Source organism: Stegostoma tigrinum, chromosome 9, assembly GCF_030684315.1.
Source record: "Stegostoma tigrinum isolate sSteTig4 chromosome 9, sSteTig4.hap1, whole genome shotgun sequence".
Taxonomy (NCBI): Eukaryota; Metazoa; Chordata; class Chondrichthyes; order Orectolobiformes; family Stegostomatidae; genus Stegostoma; species Stegostoma tigrinum.
In genome coordinates, this window is record NC_081362.1 from 73337308 (window position 1) to 73356473 (window position 19166).

General features: G+C 42.1%; 1 protein-coding gene and 1 long non-coding RNA gene across 6 annotated transcripts in view; one reads left to right on the plus strand and one right to left on the minus strand.

The window, feature by feature from the left end:
• Window positions 1-2178, minus strand: part of LOC125455223 (uncharacterized) — a 28374-nt gene extending 26196 nt beyond the window's left edge. For all 3 annotated transcript variants that reach the window (XR_007248178.1, XR_007248177.1, XR_007248176.1), the window contains exons 1-3: window positions 2114-2178; window positions 1322-1413; window positions 741-994 (exon numbers count right to left, since the gene is read on the minus strand). This is a non-coding gene — a long non-coding RNA (uncharacterized LOC125455223). The remainder of the gene's footprint in view (window positions 1-740; window positions 995-1321; window positions 1414-2113) is intronic.
• The window catches only part of LOC125455222 (forkhead box protein N2-like), a 73371-nt gene continuing 54980 nt past the window's right edge, over window positions 776-19166 (plus strand). The window contains exons 1-2 of one of the 3 annotated variants that reach the window (XM_048536949.2): window positions 776-1089; window positions 4266-4350. The gene's annotated coding sequence lies outside the window, so the exon portion shown is untranslated. Of the gene's footprint in view, window positions 1090-4265; window positions 4351-16589; window positions 16651-19166 lie in introns of those variants that run through there. The other 2 variants (XM_048536950.2, XM_048536951.2) reach the window with 2 other exon arrangements.

Here is a 19166-nt window from a genome sequence, read left to right on the forward strand (position 1 = left end):
TCTCGTCTTCAAACAACTGCTAAATCTTAAACAGACCATCAGTTGCAGGAAACTACCCAGCCTTCAGGCCAACATCAACCACAACACCACACAGCCTCCGTGAAGAACTCATTAAAGCATTCTCCCCCTTCTTCATCTGCTACTCAGAACAGTCACTGTGATCAAATGACTCAATTAGTGATGCCAAAAAACAATTGCATTTATTCAGTGTGGCTAGTTGTGTCCATTGACAAGAACAAGTAAATCAGCTGCATTAACTTTTCCAAACCCTCAAACGTATACATATGAATTTTTTACTTAACGATGTCAATTGGAGGGATCGCTGATTTCCGGTGTTTTCAGTTATTGATACGCCTAAAAATACGACAATAAAGCATTTGTTTAAAGATACTTCAACGAATTAATCAACATAGCACCTTAAACCCTACAGCAAAAGCATTTACGTAATATGCACACTTGTACCACGTGAAGTGAAAGTATTGGCAAAATGCAGAAGAATGTATCTTTAAAAGACTTTAAACGCATTGCATTTTCCCTAGATCAACCACTCGTCAACAGCATCATTATTTCCATTAAAACAGTGAAGGCTTTACCGCCAAAATGACGTGTAGGAACCCCCGAGACCTGCCATCCCATTGGTTGGCGCTTTCCGCCGACTGCAATTTTGCACTCACCCAACTTCCACCACCCCAATTTTTGAAAAAAACTTGATGGAAAAATAAACGAAATATAATGCTTACGAATTTATTTCTGCGTCGGCCAAGTGGCTCCATCCCCTGCGTCCTCTTTCTCCGTCTGAAGGTACTGCCCTAGTGTGGGATACAGACAGACACATACACATACACAAAGCGACGAGGCTGGGGCCATCTGCTTCTGGCAGGGGAGGGGTTCCAGGCGGCGGCACGTTACCATGACAACATTAGGGGATTTCGTGGCGTTCTTTGGAGTTCCTCTCGCTTCTTGGTTCGGCTGAGAAGCAGCTGCTAGCTCAAGACTCGGAAAGCAAAGAAAAAAGGATATACATATAAATAAATATTTAAAATAGGTGTACGCAGTTTCATAGACTGCAGCGCTACGTGTCGGAAGATCGTGAGTATAAACAAATATATTATTTTAAATAAGAAGTGGGTGTCTATAATGAAGGAACCAGCAGCAGTTTGGTTTCTAACTATGAGAACCACTGAGGTTCCCTCGTGCTTCGAATTGTATCTTTTTCTCCTCGTTCAAAGAGAACGTTCCCTGGGAATCGGTGTCTGAACGTTCTAAGCATGCCAGGCTGAGCTTGCACTTTCTAACACACTGAAAACCTTGTCCTACTTACAGAAATTATTTTTAAAATGTACACCGTGGTTGGATTTTGACCACTTCCCCTTCACTCCACGAACTGCGTTTTCATTATTTTAACACGGTAAACTGTAAAGCAAATTTTAAGGTTAATCTGGAAATTCGCTTTTTTAATATAAAAATGAATATTTTGCAAACTTTATACTTTTTTAACGCGAGAAGTCGTAGTCGTATAACATTTGGCTGGACTCGGATTCACGTAGCATTTTCCATTTTGTCGTGTCGTGTTTAACTTCCTCATCACGAATCGTTTTATTTTTGTGTAAATTGAGATTTTTTTTGGTCGGTGAATTTGAGACTTGCCAGATTGAATTGGCTATTTATTGCAAGGCGTTTGGTTAGAGTCAAAAACGAAAGTAAACGTTCGCAGACTGTTTTCTTTAAAAACTAGTTTATGTTTGACGGGGGCCCGAATTCTAGGCCTGGCGGAGAACGGGAAGCCCGGTAGACGGGTTCTCGATCGTGTCAGTTTCCTGAATGAAATGTTGCAGCTTGTCGAGAGAGCGCTGAAAACTGACAGGTCCACGTGGTCGGAATGAGGAGACAGGAAGCGCCACCGCCCGGCCTTAATGAGATAGCCCTCGACTTGATTTCCTAATAGCCCCCCCATACTTTATGGTGAATCAGACTATCTTTTCGCTATCTCCATATATTTGTCTCCATCCCAAAATAAATGTACAAACTCATACGGCCTGCTAAACAAACGCAAGGTAATCTGTTTTCCGCGGAGATTGGCCTAAAGAACATTTGTTTTCCCTTCCGTACTTACTTTGCAAATTGGTCGAGTCGTTGCTAGAATACCATTCAGCCGCTATGTATCTTGGATAATGCGATTAACGCTCTGCAAAAAATTCAGTAAGCTTATTGGTTAAGTGGTACGTAGACGATCATTATTATTATACGGAGAAAGTTTGGATGGTAAAATGTGTGCATTGCGGGCTTTATTCGTGGTATTTTTTCAACCCCTCCGTATTTTCCTCCCATAGGCCACACTTCATGCTGGACTTGATAGGCAATTCACAATTGTCATCCAAATAACCTTACTGCGTTAGCTTGGGTAATGCTTAGAGGCAGTGAAGGAGCATCACAGACAAGCTCCATCTTGTCCTTTTCAACCCGGCAGATACAAACAATTCAATTGGAGCTTCCCTTGGGGGCACAAAGGTCAATTCTTTTGCCCCTACAGCTGTCTGGCTGAGATAAACAGTTGGTTTGCTACGTTTGGATTACTTTACCACACATAACGTACTAATCAGGAATGTACATGTGCATTAATAAGGTTGCATTGGATATGCAGTACAGCTTCCACCTGAACTTCCTCCCATTTTTCCACATCTAAACCAAGCATTGTAACATCTCTCTCAAATGGATCTATACTTTTGCTTTAACAACTCCCGGTGAGAGTGAGATCCCCATTCCCACCACTGTTCAATGGGCTGAATACTGCTTCTTAAATTTCAAATATACACAAGTTCCAAAGATTGCCAACAAATTTTACTTCTGTTGGGTATAGGGACTGTTGTGGAACAGTAGTTGTGTCCCTACTTCTGACCTCGGAGGCTTGGGTTCAAGTTTCATCTGCTCCAGAGGTTTGTAATAGCACCTCTGGGCAGATTGATTATAAAAGATAGCTACTCAATGTGATTGCTGAGGTGTGCCATGGTGTCAAATCTCATCATCTGTCGACTCCCAAATCCTGCTGAGATAAATGGCTGTTTTTATAAAGGTGGCAGAGGGAGGACTTTTGAATTAACTTAATTCCCTATAAATGTCATTTTGTATATATTGAATGTATAAGCGTGGAAGAAAACAATCCATTCATGCATTTCAAATGTCCTCAACTTTTCTATGGTTTTTGAGGAAGCATCCACATCTTTGGCTTGGGTATTCTGGGGCTTTTTACCCATCACCAATTTGAATAGACTGTACTCTAGCCCATTTTACCCTATTTAAATATCCTCTGCCATTTCTCCTGAGTACTACATTCCTTTGCTATAAAGGGCAAGCTTCTGTCAGGCTATTCTGCTGGTAATGCTATGATATGACACAGTAATAGCTTGGGGGTGACAATCATATCACAAAAGTAATACAAAGCAGTGAGGGAGGTTTGACCTCACGTTAAAAAATTACAATTTTGGCAGCAGTACAATGGATGGCCTCTACTTATGAAGAAGAAACCTCAGTCAGAGCTCACATTTCTCATCATCATCCATGAGCTCCCACGGGTCTGTTTGGACGATGGAAAAGATGATTACTTACGGTCATGATCTACCACAGTGTAGTAGCCCACCAATACTCATTGCACATCTCAGGCAAAATACTCAATGACTACAAGCTCCTGTATGGCTATTGAGCCAGTACCTAAAGAACAAAGAGGCAGAAAATGGAGAATAAAAACCTTATTATGCTTGTATATGCAATGACGGTTAATATTATTCTTCAATTCTCTCTGTCCGAAGAAAGTTCTGATCCACAGGTTAGGCAATGAGGCAGGTCTCAGTTCCACCTTGTGCTGTCGGTATCTATATGATACTTAGCTATCCAACCAAACTGCCTCTTAAGAAGTTCGAGTTGCTTTGATAATGTGCACATTTATATGCATGTTGTAGTTCAGAGCTATGAATGGTAATGGTAGAACAACAACTATTAGAACTATCACGTGGCTGATCAAGAATTTCTCCTGCTCTTTTAAGTTCTGCCAACATACTCCAAAGCAGGTGGAAAGTTAATATGCACCCTATTTTAGGGGCGCCTTCTTGGCCATTGAGTCCTGGAGTGGGACTTGAACATAGAGTTTATATCTGAGGAAGTGATTCTACTTACTGTGTCACAAGTTTTTGAACTTAATATCATTAGATAATTATGTCATTTTTCTAGAAAAGTTTCGGAATTCTATCCGAGTCCTGTCTTTTCTTATTTAGATTGCTGGACTGGAACTGAAATGACTATCTTGTGCTGATTATTGATCAACTAAGTTCGATTGAACTGATCAGAATATAATCCTTGGTAAGTGTTATGAATTGGGTGATGTTCCTGCACTTTTCTTCCTGTAGCTGTTTTCTTTTTATTTCTTACTGTAATTTTGCACAGTGGCTGCAGCAGTTGTATTTGTTAGTCACCATTGCTGACACTTCTTTGGAATCAATGATGCAAGCTCGGTGAACACTTTTCTTATTCATTAAGTATTTCAAGACACGTATCAAATATTTCAAGTGATCTGAGATTTCTGCACTCTCAATTGAATTGTTTCACTATTGCTGTACCTTCAATTGCCTAGGCCCAAGGTTTGGAATTCTCTGCCTACATCTTTCCACCACTGCTCTTTGGTTTTACTGTAAAGAATTCCTTAAAATCTGCTTTGTCAGACCTCATGTCTCCTTATTTGACTTTGTTATACTTTGTTTTATAATGCTCCTGTGTGTGCTATTTCATGTTAAAAATGCATACAAATATAGCTTGTTTTAACTTGAAGGAATCTGGCCTGTTTTAGCCACTTCTTTTTGATGGTTAAATTGAAGATGGCTTCTTCAATTGCCCCTCATAACTCAATGACTAGTCACTTGATTCCACTCTATACCACCATGGCTACAATGGGATTGGTCTTCATCTCTGCTCCTACTTTTCATCTCTGCTCCTCACTATTTTAAGTTGACTTTAAGTTTTCAGTTCCAACCTCTGAAGTTCAAAAACTCTCTCCCTTTCTTATGCTAGGGCCTTCCTTTCCTTTAACTTTTTCCTCTGCTTTTAATCATAATTCAAACTGTTTAATTTGCTTTTCTCTTTTTTTTTTGCCAGGGCTAATCTCTCTTTTTCTTTTGCCTTTAACTCAACCTGCTTCATTTGCAATTGAAATTTAGCCATTTCCAAAGATTCCAGTGGCATTCTGGCAATTGAAAATGCTGTGCAATTACCACAATTTTCTCCCCTCTCCTCACTGACACGGGCAACACCAACTCCAGCTTGTTTGCCAATTCTGCAATCTTTGTCTTGCTTTCTGTAAAACTCCAGAAGTGACTTCTTCCACCCCCAGAAAACTCTTAGTGACAGAAAGAGCCATTATTACACAAGGCTCACCCTATTTATACCAACCAAATGCTACTCCTGAAATAAAAGACACTAACGCTCATTGCCTTTGAGTCTAATAATCCTAAACCCAACCTAGAGTTAGGGATTTTGAGATAATGGGAACTGCAGATGCTGGAGAATTCCAAGATAATAAAATGTGAGGCTGGATGAACACAGCAGGCCAAGCAGCATCTCAGGAGCACAAAAGCTGACGTTTCGGGCCTAGACCCTTCATCAGATTTTGATCCTGGATGAGCCCCCAGTTTGTTATGAACCAGACCACACCCTCTCAAAATATATTAAAAAGATAGCCCAGACCCTAGCTTTTTCTTATTTTATAGGCAAGTGCCAGGCATTGTTTTCCAGATGCAATTTGGTCAAACCAGCAGATCTGAAGTAAAACGCACTTTATTTGTACACAACAGTTAAAATGAAGACAAAATAAAGGAAAAGAATTAGCTTACCTATAACTCTATCAAAATGTTTATTGATTATTTTGTTATTTTAACTACTACTAATTAACTGTTCCACATAGTAACGTCCCAAAATGGATTGTTTCATGGGCAAACTGAGATAACAAGGTGTAGAGCTGGATGAACACAGCAGGCCAAGCAGCATCAGAGGAGCAGGAAAGCTGACATTTCAGGCCTAGACCCTTTCCTACTATCTCTTGTCACACGGGCAGTTCTCCAGTTTAGGAGGGGAAAAAAATCGAGCTGTGTGTGTGTGTGTGTGTGTGTGTGTGTGTGTATACACACATATATAGCAGGGAGCGATGTATTGCAGCGTCTAAACCCAGCGTCAAGACCCCAGGAACTGCTGCTACTGCAAAACTCAAACTACGAATCTTGGTTCTGTTGGAGCTTGTTAGCTGACATGAGTAATATGGAGAATGTTAGACTTGATTAATGACATAAGTGCACTTGTAAAGTCACAATATGATGAGACAGAATCTGCATGATTTGTCAAAGGGAAATTGTGTTTAATAAATCCATCCAAGGTTGATAAGGAGGAACCATTGGATAATTGGATTTTCAGAAGACATTTGATAAGCTGCTTTGGCGGAGGCGGTTTCACAACATTGGAGGTGATGGAACTGCGAATAATGTATAGTATAGGGTGAGGATAGGCTTTTACATAGAAATACAATAGTAGAAATTAATGGGTTATTTTCAGAATGTCACGTATAACTCATGCTGTACACAACAGATCAGTGCTGGCTCAGCTAAATACAGTATATATTAATAACTTAAATGAGAGGACTAAGCATAATCTAAATTGGTAAGTATGTGAGCTGTGAGGACACATAAAAGCTGAAAAGAACTATCGACCAGCTAAGTGAATAAGCATATAGCAGATAGGTAGAATGTCAGGAAGTGTGAAATTATTAAGAATTCTTTTCAAGTGTTTGGAGATTGGAAATGTTGAAATGTGTAAGGTTTTGGGAATCCTGATGCACAAACCATAGAAAAGTGATATACAGATATGCCAAGCAATTAGGAAGTCAAGTAGCATGTTGGCCTTCATTGCAAGAGTTTTAGTGTACAAGAATACAGTAATAATATTGCAATTTTGTTGAAATTTGCTGAGACCACAGGTGGTATACTGGCCTTACAGGGAATGCAAGAAAGTCCACTGGAATGATTGCTCAGATGAGAGAAATACCGTATGCACAAGTGTTGAGTAGAATGAGCCGAAGGAATTCAGAAGAATGAGAGAAATGGTCTCATTGAAACATATAAACTTCCTAGAAGTTTTAATAAGGTGGATGATGGGCAGCTGTTTCTCGAGTTAGATAGTCTCAAACATGGGCTAATTGTCTTGGCATAAGAGATAGACCAATGAGGGCTGAGATAAGGAGATATTTCTTCACTGATTTTCAGTTTTTGGAATTCAATGGATGCTTCAGTTGATGGGTATTGAGCACAGATCAATAGGTATTTGGGCAGTAAATGAATCAAGATATATGGCAATAGGACAGAAAAGCAAAGGTGATCTAAAGTTCATCCATGATCTTATTGAATGGTGCATGTTCGGTGTTTCCTTTCTCTTATGTTCTTTTGAAGGAAAAATAATTTGAGAGAGACAAAAGAGGATTTTGTTACCCAGAGAATGAAGCCCTCCAGCATGATTCACTGATTTCTGATGCAAGATGATTTATTTAAAAAAAATTTTCAATATTGAGAAGGAATTTTGGGGGAGGAGTAGAGAAGATGGGAGGATGTGATCTTGGAGACAGCAAAAACTGCAGATGCTGGAGTCCGAGACAATACCGTATGGAGCTGGAGGAACACAGCAGGCCAGGCAGCATCAGAGGAATGGGGAAAGTTGACATTTTGGGCCTAGACCCTTCATCAGAAAAGGTTGAGGGGGTAGAGGGTTCTGAAATAAATAGGGAGAGAGGGGGAGGCAGATCGAAGATGGATAGAGGAGAAGATAGGTGGAGGGGAGACAGACAAGTTAGAGGCGGGGATGGAGTCAGTGAGTTTAGGTGGGGAGGTATGGAGGGGATAAATCACTCCTGGGAGGTTGGACAGGTCGGGGGTGAGGGGGGGGGTGGAATGAGGTTAGTAGGTAGGGAATGGAGGTGTGGCTTGAGGTGGGAGGAGGGGATAAGTGAGAGGAAGATCAGGTTGGGGAGGCGGGGATGAGCTGGGCTGGTTTTGGGATGCAGTGGGAGAAGGGGAGATTTTGAAGCTTGTGAAATCCACACTGATACCATTGGGCTGCAGGATTCCCAAGCGGAATATGAGTTGCTGTTCCTGCAACTTTTGGGTGGCAATGTTATGGCACTGCAGGAGGCCCAGGATGGACGTGCTGTTTGAGGAATGGGAGAGGGAGTTGAAATGGTTGGCAACTGGGAGGTGCAGTTGTTTATTGCGAACCGAGCGTAGGTGTTCCGCAGAGCGGTCCCCAAGCTTCCGCTTGGTTTCCTCAATGTAGAGGAGGCCACAACGGGTACAGCGGATGCAGTATACCACATTGGCAGATGTGCAGGTGAACGTCTGCTTGATGTGGAAATTCTTCTTAGGGCCTGGGTTGGGGGTGAGGGAGGAGGTATGGGGGCAAGTACAGCACTTCCTGTGGTTACAGGGGAAAGTCCCAGGTGTGGTGGGGTTGGAGGGGAATGTGGAGCGGACAAGGGAGTCATGGAGAGAGTGGTCCCTCCAGAAAGCAGATAAGGGTGGGGATGGAAAAATGTCTTTGGTGGTGGGTTCAGATTGCAGATGGCGGAAGTGTCGGAGGATGATGCGTTGGATCCGGAGGTTGGTGGGGTGGTATATGAGGATGACGGGGATTCTGTTTTGGTTGTTATTGCAGGGAGGGTGTGTGAGGGATGAGTTGTGGGAAATGCGAGAGACACAGTCGAGGGCGTTGTAGACCACTGCAGGGGGAAAGTTGCGGTCCTTGAAGAACGAAGACATCTGGGATGTACAGGAGTGGAGTACCTCATCCTGGGAGCAAATGCAGCGGAGGTGAAGAAATTGGAAATAGGGGATGGAATTTTTGCAGGAAGGTGGGTGGGAGGAGGTGTATTCTAGGTAGCTGTGGAAGTCGGTGGGTTTGAAATGGATATCGGTTTCTAGGTGGTTGCCTGTAATGGAGACAGAGGTCCAGGAACAATTTTGGGTTGAGACCCTTCTTCAGAAATGGGGCAGGGGGAGGGAGCTGGGAAATAAATAGAGAGAGGAGGGGTGAAAATAGTGATAGGTGAATGCAGGTAGGGAGTGGTCAGTGGGATGGTTGGTGCGATGGGTGGGAGAGAAGACGAACAAGTTTTGTCAGGTCAAGGAGGCGGGAATGAGTGGAAGGGTTGGACATGGGATGAGGCCGGGTTTGGAGAGATTTTAAAACTGGTGAATTCCATGTTTAGACCGTGGGGCTGTAGGCTCTCATGGCAGATTATGCGGTGTTCCATAGCATCCCTACAGTGTGAAACAGGCCCTTCAGCCTAACAAGACCACACTGACTCTCAGCATCCCACCCATTCCCCAAACTCACCTAATCTACACATCCTGAACACAATGGGCAATTTAGGATGGCTTTAGCATGGCCGATCCACCTAGCTTGCACACCTTTTGGACTGTCGGAGGACTCCAGAGCACCCGGAGGAAACCCACGCAGACACGGAGAATGTGCAAACTCCACACAGACAGTTGCCTGAGGGGGCATCAAACTCTGGCCCCTGGCGGTGTGAGGCAGCAGTGGTAACCATTGAGCTGTTGCTCCATCAGCTTGTGGTTAGTGTCATTGTGACACTGGAGGAGGCCCATGATGGTCATGTCAAGCAGGGAGTAGGAAGGGGAATTAAAATGGTTGGTGAACAGGAGGTGTTGTTTGTCATATTACAGAGCACAGATGCACCTCTGTTTTAAAGTGGCTGAGTTGTGAGTAAGCTACTTGTTGGTAGCAACTAGTGGGAAAATTATTTTTATTGCCCAATTCAGTGCTGAGCCAATGTGTATGCTACTGTCAACAACAATACCCTTGCACATTCAATATTCTAAGCAGGATATTCAGTTCACAGAAACACTAAATGCTTCATTTTGTGTGAACCAGTCATTTATTCATTTTCTCTGGTTTGAAATCAACTTGCTTAACTTTAGCTATGGAGTGAAGTGATTAGGAAATTGAAGAGACAGAAGAATTGCATATAATCTACAGGTCATTCCCATCCTGTTGATTTCTTCACTATGTTGAGAACTGAAGAATAACCTGAGTGATACCAGAGCTTGCTGTTATCATTTTCAATCTTCCTTCAGGTATCTAATTTTTATTATCCCCTCTTCTTAAACAGCTGACTTGCTGGAACATAGTTCTGGATATGTTTTCAAGTATAATTTCCCCTGGAAAATCACTATGCTTTATCTGTGCACTTTACTGACAGTGTAATTACTAGGCTTTTGGTTGTCAACCTATTAAAAAGATCTACATTTATATATTGCCTATCATGATGCTTAAATGTCTAAAAGGGCTTTAAATATAATGAACTACTTTTTAAAACCTGGTGATTTTTGTACTTTAGGAACTTGGCATCTAATATGCGTATAGCTCAATCCCACAAACAGCAAGATGACCATATGTTTTTGAGAATAAACATTGGCCAGAACATGAGGGATAGCCCTCCTGCCATCTCAGTCTTTGAAATAGTGCAGTATGATCGTTTACATTCATGCAAGTGGGCAGATAGAGCTTCCATTTAACATCTCATCTGAATGGGAGCAGCTCCAGCAGTGATAAGGTACTTGAGTAAGTACCTTAAGTGTCAGTGTTGAATTTTATACTTGAGTGCTGAAGTGAGACTTGACTCTGGAAAATTGCAACTTGGGCAAGAGTCCCAACAACTGAGCACTTAATGTCGTCTTGTTTGGTTCAGTGTCAACTTTTGCTTGCCTATGCGTCTTAAGTTTGACAATGTTAAAGGAAGCATATAAATGTAGGTTGTTAAATCTGAGGTTGTCAGATCTGTGTCATTTAGTACCATGCCGCTTGTACAATAGAGGAACAGAAGTAGGCCACCTGGCCCTTTTGAGCCTGCTCTGCCATTCACTGAGATCATGGCTGGTCTGATTGTAACCTTAACTCTACATCCTGCATATCCTGATAGATTTTTGATTACTAAGGGAATGAAAAATTATCTACTGCTGACTTTAAAACTATTTAAAGATTCTGCATCCACTGCCTTTTGAGGAAGGGAATTCCCCAAAGTGTCTTAACCCTCTGAGACAAAAAATATTTCCTCATATCTGTCTTAGATGTCCAATCCTTTATGTTTAAACAAAGACTAGATCTCCCACAAAATGAAACATCCTTTCAACATTCACCTGGTCAAGTTTTCTCAGGATCTGGTGTGTTTTCGTTAAGTCACCTCTAATTCTGTAGTGAATTTAGGGCTATCCTGTCAAGCCTTTCTTCTTAAGGCAGCTGCCTTTTTCAGGCATTAGTCTCATAAATCGCCTCTAAACTGCTCCCAACACCTTTAATATCCTTCCTTAGGTACAATGGCCAGTATTGTATTGTCAATGTGGTCTCACCAATACCTATATCACTGAAGCATAATCTCCTTGCATTCTCTTGCATTCAATTTCCTTTGCAATAATACACAATGTTCTATTATTTTTCTTGATTACTTGCTGCATGTGTATTCTAAACGTCTGCAATTCATGCATTAGGACGGCCAGATCTGTCTGTGTCTCAGAAGGCTAATCGCTCACATTTTAGATAATGTGCATCTTTCTTTAATCTTTCTGTCGAATGGACAATTTCACACTTTGCCGACATTGTACTGTTTTTGTAAGATCGTTGTCCATGCACTTTAACTATCCTTATCCCTTTGTAGGCTTCTTATGTCCTCTTCACAATTCACTTTCTTACCTATGTTGTGTCTTCAGTAAGTTTAGCTTCCACTCTCAAAGATTTGTCAGTCAAAGGGAGAGGCTGAGGCATTTTTTCCATGGAGTATTGGAGGCTGAGTGTTGACGTGAAAGAGGTTTGTAAAATTATGAGGGGCATGGATAGGGTGAAGAGCGAAGGTCTCTTTCTCAGGGTAGGGGAGTCCAAAGCTCAAGGGCATAGATTTAGGTGAGAGGGGAAGGATTTAAAAAGGACTTGAGGGTCAGCTTTTTCATGCAGAGGGTGATGCATGTATGGAATGAGCTGCCAAAAGAGTTGGTAGAGGTGGGTACACTTACAACATTTAAAAGGCATCTGAATGGGTAACGAATAGGAAGAGTGTAGAGAGATATGAGCCACATGCTGGCAAATGGAACTAGATCAGTTTAGGATATCTGGTCAGTATGGACGGGTTGGACAGAAGGATCTATTTCCATGTTGTATAACTCTGTGACTCCAGGACTGTTAATCTTTTAGTAATTATTTGCTATTCTTAAACTTGTCTATCTTTTGATCTGCCACCTTTATTTGCAGAATTATGTCATGTCTTTGAGTTTGATGCTAACTTTGACTGTTTTAGTTAACCATGGATGGTGGATCCGTCCCTTAGAATTTTTGTTTGTTGTAATGTATCTGTTCTGCACCTTCTTTGAGGTTATCTATTTTGGTTGGAGGAATGGAAAGGCAGTTTATTATCTAGAAACTTTAGACTGCTTCAGTGCAGAGGGTGGCAAGGAGTAAGTAGTGGGGTGCGTACAGGGTTTGGTCCTCGGGCTCCAAATATTTACAATCTATATTAATGAATTGGTTGTGGGTAGAAAATACGATAGCCAGGTTTGCAGATGACAACAATAGGTGTAAAAGTAAGTGGCAATGAAGGAATAAGATATTGACAAATGGATATGGATAAGTTTGGCAGATGAAGTTCAACTTGGATAAGTGTGAGGTTGTCCATTTTGATTGCAGGAATAGAAAGGCAGCTTATTATCTAAATGGAGAGAAATTTCAGAGTGATCTCTTTGCGCCGAAGCAATGTGTACTCTTGCATAAACTACAGAAAACTAGTATGTAGATACAGCAAGTAATAAGGAAGGCAAATGGAATTTTGGCATTTATTGCTGGAGGAATAGAGTCTAAAAGTAGGGAAGTGTTGCTGCAACTGTGTAAGGCATTCGTGAGATTGCACTTACAGTATCACATACAATTTTGAACCCCTTATTCAAGGAGGGAAGTAACTTTACCAGAGGCAGTTCAGAGGAGGTTCACTAAATTGATTCCAGAGATGAGAGATTTGTCTTATGAAGACAGAGAGAGTGCAGTTTAAGCCTATACTGTCTGGAGTTTAGAAGAATAGGAGGATGTCTGATTAAGGTATATTAGATGCTCAAGGAGATTGACAAAGTAAATGTAGAAATGATGATCCCTTATGTGGGGCAATCTATAACAAGAAGTTGTAGTTATATGACAAGGGGTAGCCAGCTTAAAACAGATGGGAAGAAATTACTACTCACCAAAGAGTTGTGAATCTGTGGAAGCTGGGACATAGAGTAAGTTTAAGGAGGTGATAGATTTTTGATTTTTAAATAGAAATGGGTTGATGGGTTATGGAGAGGGGGCAGGAAAGTGGAGTAGAGGCTGAGATGAGATCAAGCATGATCATATTAAATGGCGGAACTGGCTCAAGGGGCTAAATTACTTAGTCTTGCTGCTTACACAGTGTTCATTACAACACCATAGAATCTTACAGAACAGAATGAGGCCATTTGTCCCATCATATCTATACCAGCTCTCTAAAGTGCTATCCAGCCCTATCTCCATAGCCCTCTAACATCTCTGCTTTCAAATATACATCCAGCAGTCTTCTGAAACCTCAGACGAAATTTGCCTCCGCCACTCTCCCAGCTAGTGCTTTTCCACATCTGAGCAACTCGTGAGTCAAGAAGTTTCTCCTCATCTCACTCCTAGTTCTCTTGCTGACAGTCTCGAAGTTGTGACCCCTAGTTACTGATATACCAATTAGTGGAAACAGAATAGCCTCCTTTACCCTGTCAAAACTGTTCGTAATTTTAAACACCTCAGTAAGGTCACACTTTATTTTTCACAGTTACAAGGAGAATACGCCTAGTATCTCTAATCTTTTCTTGTTTGTAAAATCCTTACACCTGATATTGTTCCAACATCCAGAATGTTTTCCTCAATATAGCTCCTGAAAATATCCAGCCTTATGCTAAAGATTCCACATTCATTTGAAGGGAATTCATGAGATTTCAAACTTTCCTAGCTTCCAGTTAGTGAACTGTTTCATTGTTGACAAGAATGACACTGTTCTTGGCTTTGCAGCTTCCCTCTCTCTTCCCTTTCTTTGCAGACTCCTGCTTCCTTTCACAACCGTGTAGTCTCCCTCTCCTTTCTCCATGCATGCAGTCTCTTGCTGCCTCCCACTGCTGACCTGCAGCTTCCTGTTCTCTGCTAACCCCACTCCCTTGTTACCTCGTTGTCTATACTGCCTTGTTGCTGCTTTGCTTTCTGTGCCCAGCCTCCCTCAGCCCGCTTGCAAGCCTTCTGTCAGCCCCTGAAATCTTATGAATTTCTCAGTGGCCAGATAGCTGCCTTTGCAAAAAAGGCAACTCTTCGCTGGACTTATCCATCCAAGCAAAGAAAGGCTGCTCCCAATCAGGGCTCCCCCTCTCAGCTTTACTCCACAATCTGCAGTTCTTTGTTTTATTTTGGCAAAATGATAGCTGCCTCTTTGTTCTGGCCTTTCACTCCTCCAGCTCCTGGACCTGGGTTCTTGCTGCCATTCCTCTTCTCCCAGTTCCCTGCCCTGTTGCTCAATTCCATACTTAACACTTTTTCCCCCATAAGCTAATCATCTTCAAATGCATTTCAAATTGCCTTTTAAAAGTTTGGGAATCTGATTCCACCACATTTTCAGTTAGTCCATTCCAGATCTTGACTCGGATTGAAGAAGTTCTGCATTTCTCTGTAGTTCTTTCACAAATTATTTTGATTTTGAATACCTCCTATTCCCTCCTCTGCTTTGAAAAAAACAATTGCAGCTTAGAATCATCGAGTAGGACAGCACAGAAAGAAGCTACTCAGCCCATGCTGTGGCTCTTTTGAAAAACATTCATTGAGAATCGTAGAATGATACAGTAGAGAAATGGCCCTTTGGCCCCTTGTACTGCCAAATATATAACATAAGTTACACTCGTTCCACTTTCCCACACTAAGCCTATAGCCTTGAATGTTGTGATACTTCAAGTGCTTATCCAAGTACGTTTTTCCTGGTACGTTTTTATTTTGCTTTTCGTAAATGGTATTTAAACAGCATTCACCACTATCAGGTAGTGCATTCCAGGTGACTACTTCAGTCTTTCTATATAGTAAAATCTTCCTTCATCTATAATATCATCCGGATAACATGCTGTACAGTCTCTGCAGCCTTGACATCCTTTTAAACTGTGGCACACATTTGTCCACTGTTCATTTGTTGGGGCCTCACCGTATCTGTAAAGATTTGGCATGACTTCTTTGATTATGTATACAATAGTTTTATTTACAAAGCCAAGAATTTCACGTGCTTTCTTAAATACCTTTATTACTCTTTGAATGGCATGATGACATCCAAACCATAAGTTCTTTACCTCAAAAATTGTGGGACACTTCCCAGGACAAAAAAGCTCATTTGATTAGTACCACATCCACGAATGTGCAAACCTTCCACCCCCAATGCTCAGTAGTGCCATGTATACCCTCTGCTAGATCCACTACAGAAATTTGCCAAGGCTTCTGGACTGCACATGCCATGACCACTACCATCTAGAAAGACAAGGACAGCAGGTACGTAGCAATGCTGCCATTTGCAAGATCCCTTCCAAGCCACTCACCACCCTGACTTGGAAATATCACTATTCCTTCAATGTTGCTGGATCAAAATCTTAGAACTCCCTTTCTAATCTATTATGGGTGTACCTATACCAAATGTATTGTACACTTCAGGAAGGATGCTTATTACTACTTTCTCAAGGAAAACTAGCAACGAGCAATAAACACTGACCCAACCACCATCATTCATATCCCACAAGTGAATAAAATATGTGGAATAGGCTGCTGCCTGGGGTGGATATCCCTGGTACAAAAGGTGACATTATAACATTTCTAAGGTTCAGAATGGTCTCCTGGGCAAGCTTTGGTCACCAGAGGATGGTTTCTAGGTTTCATCCTCAATAATCCCCTACTCATAGAGTCAAAGAGCACCTATGGTCTATCATCAACCAAACATTTGGCCACCTGTCTGTTCCACTTGAAGTAGATCAGTGTTAAATTTTGTTTGAAAATGTTCTGGGACATCTATTAGCATTTTAAACTTATTATACTGTAAGTTGTTGGTATTGTGTTTCATTCAAGTGGATCCTGAATAGAGGATATTGGAAGCCATGGAAATACAGCACGGTATAGGTTCTGAAAAAGGGTAATACCCAAAACATTGACTTCTCCTTTCTCCAGATACTGCATGGTTTGCTGTGTTCTTCCAGCCTCCTGTTTTTCTACCTTGGATTCCAACATCTGCAGGTATTTTTGGCCTCTAACAGTAAAGGTTACTGTATTAGAGAAAAGGAGCGCATTATGGAGAGCAAGATCAACACTGACAACTGAAAAGAATAATTTTACATTAGTGGAACTGATAAATTCAGGCCTTGCATATATAAAGCTAAGTAATTAATTCATCGAAAAACAGTCGAACGTTGAGTTATCAGATTGTGTTTATTTTTATCATTGGTGCCCTCTTTATACTGGAATGGGTGGGGCAGACCCTAATGGCTGACTGTTGAGATGCTGAAGCAGGTGAGCATTGTGTTGCTAATTGGATGTTTTAACTAAATATCTGTTCAACAGTATGGTTAACATCTTTAATAGAAAAGCTCAAGGGAAAAGGATAGCAGTCAGAGCTGTAAATAACTTCTATCTCTGGTATTATCTTGATTGAGTGTATTGTTCAGTTGTGTATCATACAAAAGACTGCATATTTTGAACTGACCTAGTTAACAGCTTCATTGAGCAGAGAAAAGAATTTAGAAAAGCTTGACTGTTTAGTTTCTGTATGACTTCAGAGTTTATTTTTATGATGGGTATCAAGGGACAGTTAACATAAATTGTGGGGGCTCAAGATGCTTTTTGTTGCCTGCCTTCTTCAATGAGATCATTCTCGCCCCCCGCCCCCACTGCCCGAGGTCTTTGATGCTCTAATAAGTGAACAGTGGAGTTAAACTTAATTTGTTCACAATAGTGATCAGATTAGATTATGACGTGGAGGTGCCAGTGTTAGACTGGGATGGACAAGGTCACAAATCACATGACTCAATTAAACACCAAACACATCTCTACTTAAATCCAAAGTGTGGAGCTGGATGAACACAGCAGGCCAAGCAGCATCTCAGGAGCACAAAAGCTGACGTTTTGGGCCTAGACCCTTCACCTGAGAGGGGGATGGGGAGAGGGAACTGGAATAAATAGGGAGAAAGGGGGAGGCGGACCGAAGATGGAGAGAAAACAAGATAGGTAGAAAGGAGAGTATAGGTGGGGAGGTAGGGAGGGGATAGATCAGGTCAAGGGGGTGGGATGAGGTTAGTAGATAGGAAATGGAGGTGCAGCTTGAGGTGGGAGAAAGGGATGGGTGAGAGGAAGAACAGTTTTTAGGGAAGCAGAGACAGGCTGGGCTGGTTTTGTGATGCAGTGGCGGGAGGGGACGAGCTGGGCTGGTTTTGGGATGCACTGGGGGAAGGGAAGATTTTGAAGCTTGTGAAGTCCACATTGATACCATTGGGCTGCAGGGTTCGCAAGCGGAATATGAGTTGCTGTCCTTGCAACCTTCGGGTGGCATCATTGTGGCACTGCAGGAGGCCCATGATGGACATGTCGTCTGAGGAATGGGAGGGGGAGTTGAAATGGTTCGTGACTGGGAGGTGCAGTTGTTTGTTGCGAACCGAGCGGAGGTGTTCTGCAAAGTGGTCCCCAAGCCTCCGCTTGGTTTCCCCAAAGTAGAGGAAGCCACACTGGGTGCACTGGATACAATATACCACATTGGCAGATGTGCAGGTGAACATCTGCTTGTTATGGAAGGTCATCTTGGGGCCTGGGATGGGGTGAGGGAGGAGGTGTGGGGGCAAGTGTGGCACTTCCTGCGGTTGCAGGGGAACGTGCTGGGTGTGGTGGGGTTGGAGGGGAGTGTGGAGCAGACAAGGGCGCCCAGCTTGTCCCCTCCCCCCACTGCATCCCAAAACCAGCCCAGCCTGTCTCTGCTTCCCTAACCTGTTCTTCCTCTCACCCATCCCTTCCTCCCACCTCAAGCTGCACCTCCATTTCCTACCTACTAACCTCATCCCGCCCCCTTGACCTGTCCATCTTCCCTGGACTGACCTATCCCCTCCCTACCACCCCACCTATACTCTCCTCTCTACCTATCTTGTTTTCTCTCCATCTTCGGTCTGCCTCCCCCTCTCTCCCTATTTATTCCAGTTCCCTCTCCCCATCCCCCTCTCTGATGAAAGGTCTAGGCCTGAAATGCCAGCTTTTGTGCTCCTGAGATGCTGCTTGGCCTGCTGTGTTCATCCAGCTCCACACTTTGTTATCTTGGATTCTCCAGCATCTGCAGTTCCCATTATCACTGGATTTAAGTAGAATTCAATTTGCCAGTGTGGAATTATCTAAAAATTTCAACTTTTTGTAAGTGCAGGATGAACAATGGAAATAGACTCCTAAAACACTGATCCTAATAACTCAAGGATGAATTTAAAACTTGATTCATAAGGGTTCAGAAACTCTCACCCTCGTGAATTGAGGAAAAAGTAGGCAAGTAAAAATGGTGACATACCACATAATTTTTGTTACCCTTCACAAAAACTGGAATTTACACCCCAGTTTCCATGCATGTCACAGTCTTCTATTACATTCTAAATGGCTATTCCACAACCTCTTTGTGCATCCTCTGAGAAATTAACGTTTTCACTTCTGGCAGTTTGAGACCCAAAAATTGTTTCAATCTGAGGTATGACTTGGACTAATCTCACAGGTTGCAGATTGCATCCACTCCAGTGCTGTTCTCACCTTGTGGTCATCGCACAAACTCATTTTATAAATTAATTTGGCAGTATATATTCATTGTTTTTAATATTGCAGCCAAACTCCACAGATACTGGGAAGGGAAAATAAATGACAGTGGTCCGAGGTGGTAGTGCTTACAGGCTTGGGAGGTGCTGTCGTGAAAACCTCAAAATGTTTTGCAGTACATTACAGAGAGTACACATAGCAGCCACAGCATGCCAGTGGAGGGAGTGAATGTTTGAGGGGAAGGGTGAGGTCTT